Genomic DNA, 9,773 nt, shown 5'->3' with positions numbered 1-9,773 from the left:
GATTACTTTTCTTAATCTGAGGAAAAAATAAAATACTGGGCTACATCTATATTGCTTCATTTCTCTTTCTCTTTTCTTTCTTTCAGATAAGGAGGTCCGTCAGCCAATTCCTCCTGCCTTTCTGTTTTTCATAACCCACACACACAATGCAGGCTACATCCATAGTGGGGAACAATCATGGAGGAAGAGGTAGGCTTTGCATTGGGTAGCATTGTCTGAGCGATATGTTAGTGGACCAGAGAGTTTGGATATCAAGCCGTATAATGTTTCTTTTTTTCTTTTTTTTTTTTTAAGATTTATTTATTTATTACATGTAAGTACACTGTGGCTGTCTTCAGACACACCAGAAGAGGGAGTCAGATCTTGTTAAGGATGGTTGTGAGCCACCATGTGGTTGCTGGGATTTGAACTAAGGACCTTTGGAAGAGCAGTCGGGTGCTCTTACCTGCTGAGCCATCTCACCAGCCCTAATGTTTCTTAAAATATAGAAAAGTTCTAACAAAGTGATCTTTAACTTTTTTTTTCTCCTTCGGCTATGTACAATGAATTGTTTTGCTTGCTTGCTTGACTTTGTACAATGAATTGTTTTGCTTGCTTGCTTGACTTCATTTGGTTTGACATGGTTTCCCTTTGTACCCGTGCAGACTGCCCTTTGAGAATAAAATGGGAGGCCAGAACCAAAGTCTTTTGGATAAAGCACCACAATGGACTACGCACTAGCACTAACCCGTTTGGCTGCCTTCCTTCCCAAGGCACAGATTTTTCCCAGCATGGGAAAGACCTCCCTCCCTCCCTCCCTCCCTCCCTCCCTCCCTCCCTCCCTTTTGACCCAGTTTCACTCTTCCACCATACACTCAATAAAATAAAATAAAGTAAAATAAAATAAATAAAAGAATGAATGACGTTTCCAGTTATTTATTTGTCTAAGCTACCTAAATTCCCCTTCTACACCTCCCCCTACTCCCCACCCCAAGCCGCCATCTCCTCGTGGGGGTAGGGACCTGCACATCTGTGTCTTTCTCTCTGAACTCTTTGTTTTCTGGTCCACGTTGCTCCAGAGGAATGTAGCCCTTTGGAAATGGTAATGGAGTTGATAACACACCCTATCAGAAAGAGGAAGGCCCATTCACTCACTCATTCTCACCCAGCCCTGTTCTGCTACTTCTAAGGACAGAATCTTCTGGACAGTATTTACATGGCTTGCTATTTCTAAATTTTGGTTTTGGTTTTGGTGTTTTTGGTTTTGTTTTGTTTTTTTGTTTGTTTTTTTTCTTTTTCTTTTTTTCAAGACAGGATTTCTCTGTGTAGCCCTGGCTGTCCTGGAACTCACTCTGTAGACCAGGCTGAACTCAAACTCAGAAATCCGCCTGCCTGCCTCTGCCTCCCAAGTGCTGAGATTAAAGGTGTGTGCCCACCCACCACTGCCTGGCTCTATTTTTTTTTAAACATTATGTATGTATGTATGTATGTATGTATGTATGTATGTATGTACGTACGCATGCATGCATGCATGCATGCATGCAGGCATTGTTTATACGACTACACTGCAGCTGTCTTCAGACACACACCAGAATAATACATGGGATCCCACGACAGATGGTTGTTAGCCACCACATGATTGTTGGAAATTGAACTCAGGAAGGACCTCTGGAAGAGAGGACAGTGCTCTTAACCACTGAGCCAGCTCTCCAAATAAAATTTGTGGAGAAATTGAGCATCTTAAAACCTTAGGCATCCTTCCTCCTCTCCACGTGGCCTCTCTCCCTCTTTCTACCTTCTCTCTTTCCCTCTGCCTTTGTACAATAAAGCTGTAAAACAACAACAACCTCTAGGCATGTGTGTCCCCTCTTTATGTATGTATGTGTGTATGTATGTATGTATGTATGTATGTACTTACTTACTTACTTACTTTCTTACTTGTTCCGACACCAGTCAGGTGTGGTGCTTCATGCCTTTAATCCCAACACTTGGGAGGCAGAGGCAAAAAAAAAAAAAAGAAAAAAAAAACCCCAAACCAAACCAAACCAAACCAAAATAACAACAACAACTACAACAAAAAACATCAAACAAAGTTTGGGTCTTAGTGAAGTAAGCAAGGCACAACCTGCAGGCAGGCAGGACTGATGAATTTGTACGTCTTACCCCTTCAGAGTTTACCAGAGGCTTAAAGGACTGAGTTTTTGGGACTGCCCTGAGACAATATATATCTTCCTTCCTTCCTTCCTTCCTTCCTTCCTTCCTTCCTTCCTTCCTTCCATTTATTTATTTATTTATTTATTTATTTATTTATTTATTTATTTATTTATTTATTTATTTAAAGTACCCTGTAGCTGACTTAAGATGTACCAGAAGAGGGTGTCAGATCTCATTACAGGTGATTGGTAGTTGAACTCAGGGCCTTTGGAAAATCACTGTTTTACCTGCTGAGCCATTTCTCTCACCAACCTAGTTCTGTCTTTCTGTCTTTCTGTCTTTCTGTCTTTCTGTCTGTCTGTCTGTCTGTCTGTCTGTCTGTCTGTCTGTCTCTCTGTCTGTCTCTCTGTCTCTCTGTCTTTCTCTCTTCCTTCATCCTGGCATCAATCAACACAGACTGTTTTGTGAGGTAAACTTAATAAACTTCTAGCTCCTCTCTTGTTCTCTTACTTCTTTCTCTCTTGCTACTTCTCTACTCTCTCTGCCTCTACTAAAAATGAAGAAGAAGAAGAAGAAGAAGAAGAAGAAGAAGAAGAAGAAGAAGAAGAAGAAGAGGAAGAAGAGGAGGAGGAGGAGGAGGAGGAGGAGGAGGAGGAGGAGGAGGAGGAGGAGGAGGAAAAGAAACCTCTAGCTCATGCAAGGGGGATGTAGGAAGGACACCACCTTCTTTCTTTCTTTCTTTCTTTCTTTCTTTCTTTCTTTCTTTCTTTCTCTCTCTCTCTCTCTCTCTCTCTCTCTCTCTCTCTCTCTCTCTCTCTCTCTTTCTTTCTTTCTTTCTTCCAAAAATACTCAGGGACATCACACTCCCTGTAGCCAGGGATGAGTCTCAGGGAATGTATGTGAGCTTGCTTTGTTTTGTGGGGCCAAACTTGACAGACATTTCTTTTGGCTTTGTGTGTTTTGCCAGCCAGCTCTCTTGCTCTGCTCACTCACTCACTCACTCACTCACTAACTAGCTTGTTTGCTGTGGTTGCCATTTCTATCTATCTCTGCACAGGGTTCCAAGACTGCCCTTTGGGAATCAAATGGGAGAGCAGAACTAAAGGCTTTTTGATAAAGCACCTAGAGTGCACACCAGCACCTTTGGACTGACTGGCTGCCTTCCCCCTCCCCCTCCTCCCCCTTCTTCAGATTCATTTATTATAGGTAAGTACACTGTAGCAGTTTTCAGACACACCAGAAGAGGGCACCAGATCTCATTGTGGGTGGTTGTGAACCACTATGTGGTTGCTGGGATTTGAACTCATGATCTTCAGAAGAGCAGTCAGGGCTCTTAACCGCTGAGCCTCCAGCCTCCTGCATTCCTTCTTAAAGCATGAATGATCCCAGCATGGGAAGACGGTCTGCCCTCCCTCCCTCCCTTTTGAGCCATTTTCCCTCTTTCACCATACGCTCAATAAAAGAAGTAAATGAATGAAGTCTCCAGCTATTTGTTCGAGCTATCTAAATTCTCTCACAACACCTCCCCCTCCCCCTCACTGCCTTCTCTCCCTATGTTTGGGTGGGGCTGGGGGAGGGGTGGGTGGGGGGAAGGGATCTGCAAGTCGTCCCTGCAGGTTTGTGGACTATTTGCGATGGTCTGGTTCTCTGAACTGCTGAGCCATGTCTATCCAGAGGCTGGCTGGCTAGTTTTCTGCCTCAAGTCCCTGAGTGATGATTTCAGTGTGAATTCTCTGAACTCACTGTCCTTTCAGGTCCACATTTGCTCTGGCAACCCACTGAACCAAACAATAGGCTCACACCGAGATCTTTGGAAATGGTAATGGAGTTGATAACACACCCCAACAGAAAGAGGAAGCCTCCGCTCACTAGAAGACTTTCACTAGAAGCCTCACCCTGCCAGCAATTTAGGAATTGGTAAGGCCAATCTGGACAATATTTAAATGATTTCTACTTCATGTTTAATGCTTAATAAAATAAAACGTGTGTGAAGGTCTGAAGAGCGTTGACTGTTCTTCCAGAGGTCCTGAGTTCAATTCCCACGAACCACATGGTGACTTTGGAATCCGATGCACACTTCTGGTGTGTGTTGGAAGACAGCTGCAGTGTACTCATATAAATAAAAAAATAAATAAAACCTTCAAAAATAAAATAAAACAAAGCTTGTGAAGAAATTGAGCATCTTAATTTTATTTTATTGTATTGTATTTCACACACACACAGTATTATATATATATATATATATATATATATATATATATATATATATATATATAATCAACTGGCACAGAAACGCACATTACCTAAGTTAGCTGGGAGTGGTTGGATTGGATATGCAGAGAAGGAAGGAACATTTGCAGTTTTGCTGTTGCTCTTTTTTTTTGGGGGGGGTGGGCTGTTTAAATAGTACAGCAGAGCAGTGGTGGCACATGCCTTTGGGAGCACTTTGGAGGCAGAGGCAGGCAGATTTCTGAATTGGAGGCCAGCCTGGTCTACAGAGTGAGTTCCAGGACAGCCCGGGCTACACAGAGAAACCCTGTCTGGAAAAACCAACCAACAAACAAACAAACAATCCCAAGCAAAACCCAATCCAAACTTCACAAAAGGGAGGGAACTATAACAAATTACAATTGCTTGTATATATAGAAAAAAATTTCCTCCCCCCCCCCCCCCCAAATAACCCTGGTTCAATTAAATACGAAACTAACTAAGTAATCTCACACATACAAACATACATACATAAAACAAATAATGATAACTACGTGGCATGGAACTGCTTACACAGTTTGGATGCCACCTCCATCACATGCCTGCAGAAATTATTGAGTGGCCGGCCTGGTCTGTCTTGTATGTTTTTGCACCATGTACAGAGACTTTGTCTCTCATAAATAAATGAATACAGAGAAAGATATTCATTGATCTATACATGCCTGTGCGATGGCTCAGAGGGCAAAGCTGCTGTCTGTTAAGGTATAGGTAAAAGAGTAAGGCCTAGATGGAATGTTAAGGACTGAGGAAACTATTAAGGCCTAGATGGAATGTGAAGGCCTACTTCAGATTAGATAAGGGCTAGGTAACCTCTTACCTGGCTAGCCTGCCATTCTGCTGTTACTGCCAGAATTGATTACATATTCTCCTTGGATGTGTCCTCAGAAACCAATCAAGATAGAAGCAAATCGAACTGCTTCCTTTGTTCTATAGTTATCTGCAATAGGCTTGGACTCAAACTGACCACCCAGCAGCATTTCCTACACCCGCACATGTGTATACTTTTCTGGCATTTGCTCCTAGAACCTGCACTGGGGATGGAACCCCCGCCCTGCCCCAACACAAGAGAGACACCCAAACCACCGATTCAGTGCACAGACTACTTAGAATCAGACTTCTATTTTGAGTAGGGTGTGAGTGAGTAAAGTGTAAGTTCCCAAGGCCTCCCTGGGAACTGACATCTTACTTGGAAGAAAGAGACTTGTACGTGGGCAACTGACTTTCTGGTTTGCAATTTAAGACATGAATGTCACACTATTGATGGCCAAGACACTGGATGTCCTGATTTTATTAGTGTGTGTGTGTGTGTGTGTGTGTGTGTGTGTGTGTGTGTGTGTGTGACTCCATGGCCAAGCTAGCCCCCCCCTCCCAGATGTGTGTTTCTTATTTATTTATTTATTTATTTATTTATTTATTTATTTATTTATTTATTTCTTGGGCCTGTGCTTGTGTATGACCTCGGCAACACTTCCTGAAAACCAAACCAAGCTAAACTAAAGCAAACAACTATGGCTGTCTGCCTGCCTGCCTGCCTACACAGAGAAATGATATCTCCAATCAAGTAACACTAACTCCTAAAGACGCCTGTTTCTCTTTTTCTTTTTTTTCTTTCTTTTTTTCTTCTGCTCCCTCTCTCTGTTCCCCCCTCTCCCTTTCTTCCTTCCTTCCTTCCTTCTTTCCTTCCTTCCTTCCTTCCTTCCTTCCTTCCTTCCTTCCTTTCTTTTCTTTTTTTTTCTTTCTTTTCTTTTTTTTTTCTTTCTTAAATTTATTCTTTTCATACATAGTTTCTTAGTGTAAGCAGCCCTGGCTGTCTTGAAGACACTTTGTAGGCCTCAATCCAGTAAGAGCCTGCCTCTGCTTTTCAAATGCTGGCATGAAAGTTGTATACCACTATGACCGGCTACGATTCTTATCTTCTTTTTTTTTTTTTGGTTTTTCGAGACAGAGTTTCTCTGTGTAGCCCTGGCTGTCCTGGAACTCACTTTGTAGACCAGGCTGGCCTCGAACTCAGAAATCTGCCTGCCTTTGCCTCCCAAGTGCTGGGATTAAAGGCGTGCGCCACCACCGCCCGGCGATTCTTATCTTCTTATTTTTGTTCCCTCTCCCCTCTTCCTTTTTATGATTTTTGCTTTTGACAGGCAGTGGTTGTGGCAGTGCTGGCAGAGGGAGGTGGATCACTGTAACTTTGCAGCTAGCTTATTCTACAGTCTGAGTTACACAAAAGGGGTTTCAGAATGACTGGTTATATTTTTCATTTATTATGCATTTTAATTATAATTTAATTAAACCAAAAGAATTTAGACTGACCAATTCAGAGTCTGGCATTTAAAAGTATAACAAAAGACAGTATGAGGCTGTCTGTGGATGGTCAAGGGTTCTGGCTGCTTTAGGGAGCCTCCTCACCTTTCTGCACATGCAAACTAGGCCACCTAGAGGCTGGACACAAAAGCTACCTTGAGCATTAGGTCACGTGACAGTCAGCCACCTCCATCTTTATGAGGATAGATGTCAGTCAGAGGACAAGATGGCTGCCACCCACTTGTCACCTTCCATATGCAGGCACACCACCTCCCTTCTGTTTTTGGATAAAAGACACATAACAATTTTTATTATTTACAGTAAGCCTTAAATAACACTCTGACAGCTGTGCAGATTTCTACTTGCTATGTGATTTGAATTTCCTTTTTTTGTTTTTTTTTCTTTTAATTAATTTTCAGGAACTGCATGGTGGATTCACCTAGGTTCTGGTGCCTTCTTCTGTCATGCAGTCATCTAGGCAGCAGATAGAGCACATACACACACACATACTTTGAAAACTAATAGTAATAATAACAAACAAACAAATAAAAGAAAAGAAGGTTAAAAAAAAAAAAGATTCTAGCTTCTGCCTGGATGTGTAGGTGGCAGAAGCAGGCAGAGAGGACCTCTGTGAGTTTGAGGCTACCCAAGCCTACAGAGCAAGTTCCAGGCAGGGATGCCAGGGCTACATCAAGAGAAACCCTATCTTGGGGCAAAAGAAAACAAAAGCAGAAAAGGTTCTGGCTTTTATTTTCAGACGTATGATTCTTCTAGCAGTATTGACTATCGAACTTTGATCATGAAGGCACATTCGATTTTATGACAGAGTTTGTGTGTGTGTGTGTGTGTGTGTGTGTGTGTGTGTGTGTGTGTGTGCAATATTTCTGCTGTAATTGTGGTTACATGCCATCTAGTGGTTTATGTTTGATTTCTGTAATCTTTTTTTCTAATTCTTTTTAATTGTAATTGTAATTTTAATTTAATTTAATTTTATTTTATTTTTTGTTTTACGAAATAGGGTTTCTCTGTATAGCCCTGGCTGTCCTGGAACTCACTTTGCAGACTAGGCTGACCTCGAACCCAGAAATCTTCCCATCTCTGCCTCCGGAGTGCTGGGATTAAAGGTATGTGCCACCAGTCCCGGCTATTTTTTAATTTTTAAATTTTATTTATTTAATATAGCTTTGTTTTTTCATGATGCACTTTCTCTCTGTAACCCTGGCTGTCCTGGAACTCACTCTGTAGACCATGATGGCCTTGAACATATTAATCTGTCTGCCTCTGCTTCCCAAATGCTGGGATTAAAAGCACCACTGCCCAGACTAAGTTTTTTTTTTTTTTTTAAATCTCTCTCTCTCTCTCTCTCTCTCTCTCTCTCTCTCTCTCTCTCTCTCTCTCTCTCTTTCTTTCTATTATTTTTTTCTTTTTACTGAGATACGGTTTCTCTGTGTAGCCCTAGCTGACTTGACACTAACTCTGTAACCCAGGGTGACCTTGAACACAGAAATCTGCCCGAGGTTAAAGGTATGTTCCACAATTGCCTCAGGTCTACTCTAATTCTATTTGAAAAAATTATGTGTGTATGTATGATTATATGTATGTATGTATGTATGTATGTATGTATAGAAGTAATATTAATCCATTAATATCTCTTTTTCCTAAAATTCATGTCATTCCAGGTCCACAAAGTGAGTTCCAGGACTACACAGAGAAACCCTTTTTCAAAATAAAAAAAAAAAAATCTCAGATAGGGATTCATTGTGTAGCCCTGGCTGACTTGGAAGTCACTCCTTAAGCCAGGGTGACCTTGAATGTAGAAATCTGCCTGAGGCTAAAGGTGTGGTCCACAATTGCCTCAGGTCTACTGTAATTCTCTCTTTAAGAAAACAAGGGGTGGAGGGTATGGGGGACTTTTGGGATAGCATTGGAAATGTAATTGAGGAAAATACATAATAAAAAATATTTTTTAAAAAACATGTGTATTTATGTATAGAAGTAATATTAATCCATTAATATCTCTTTTTCCTAAACTTCATGTCATTCCTCCTTATCTTTCTCTCTCACTCCATGTTTGTGTGCATGTGTGTATGTGTGTTAGTCCTGGGTACACAGATTAAGAAATCATATTTCCAAGGATTTTTAGAAATAAACAAGGAAGCCAGGTGTGCTGGAACACCCCTTTAATCCCAGCACTTGGGAGGCAGAGGCAGGCAGATTTCTAAGTTCAAGTCCAGCCTGGTCCACAAAGTGAGTTCCAGGACAGCCAAGGCTACACAGAGAAAACCTGTCTCAAAAAAAAAAAAAAAAAAATCAAACACACAAACAAACAAACAAAGAAATAAACAAGAAATCCTAACCCAGACCACCAATAAAAAGGCTGTGGAAACTCTTTCATGTCCCTCTCCCCCACAGGTAAGTATGTACCTGCTTGTAAATTAATACTCCATGTGTGTGTATAGGATTCCATGGCCAGCTAGTACCAGCCCCAGATTTGTGTTTCAGAGATCTTTACTTATTTATTTTCCATGTACACCTCCAGGGAAACAACATAAAATCAAATCAGCTAACAAACAAACAGAAAAATGTAAAAGAATGGACTCATCTGGCATTTAAAAGTAATAGACTTCCGGGCAGTGTTGGGGCACACCTTTAATCCTACCACATTGGAGGCAGAGGCTGGCAGATTTGTGCATGCCAGGCCATCCTGGTCTACAGAGTGAGTTCCAAGACACCCAGGGCTACACAGAGAAACACTGTCTTGAAAGACCCCCACATCCTAAAAATAATAAAGAAGTAATAGACAAAAAGCAAGAGAAAAACATGTGTGCCAAGGCTGCTGGTGACTTTTCAGTGAATCCTCACCCTTCTGCACTGGATTCTGTTAAGTTCTATTCCACTAGTAGCTCCATGTTTGTGTGCATGTGTGTGTGTGTGTGTTAGTCTTGGGTACACAGATTAAAGAAATCATATTTCCAAGGAATATTTTTTCCTGGAAATATGATTTTTTCAAGTAATATTTTTCCAAATAATATTTTTTAAAATATTTTCTTTCTTTCTTTCTCTCTTTCTTCTTC

This window comes from Mus caroli, unplaced genomic scaffold (assembly GCF_978045245.1).
Source record: "Mus caroli unplaced genomic scaffold, Mus_caroli_1 scaffold_33, whole genome shotgun sequence".
In the NCBI taxonomy this organism is placed as follows: domain Eukaryota; kingdom Metazoa; phylum Chordata; class Mammalia; order Rodentia; family Muridae; genus Mus; species Mus caroli.
This window is presented reverse-complemented; position numbering follows the sequence as displayed.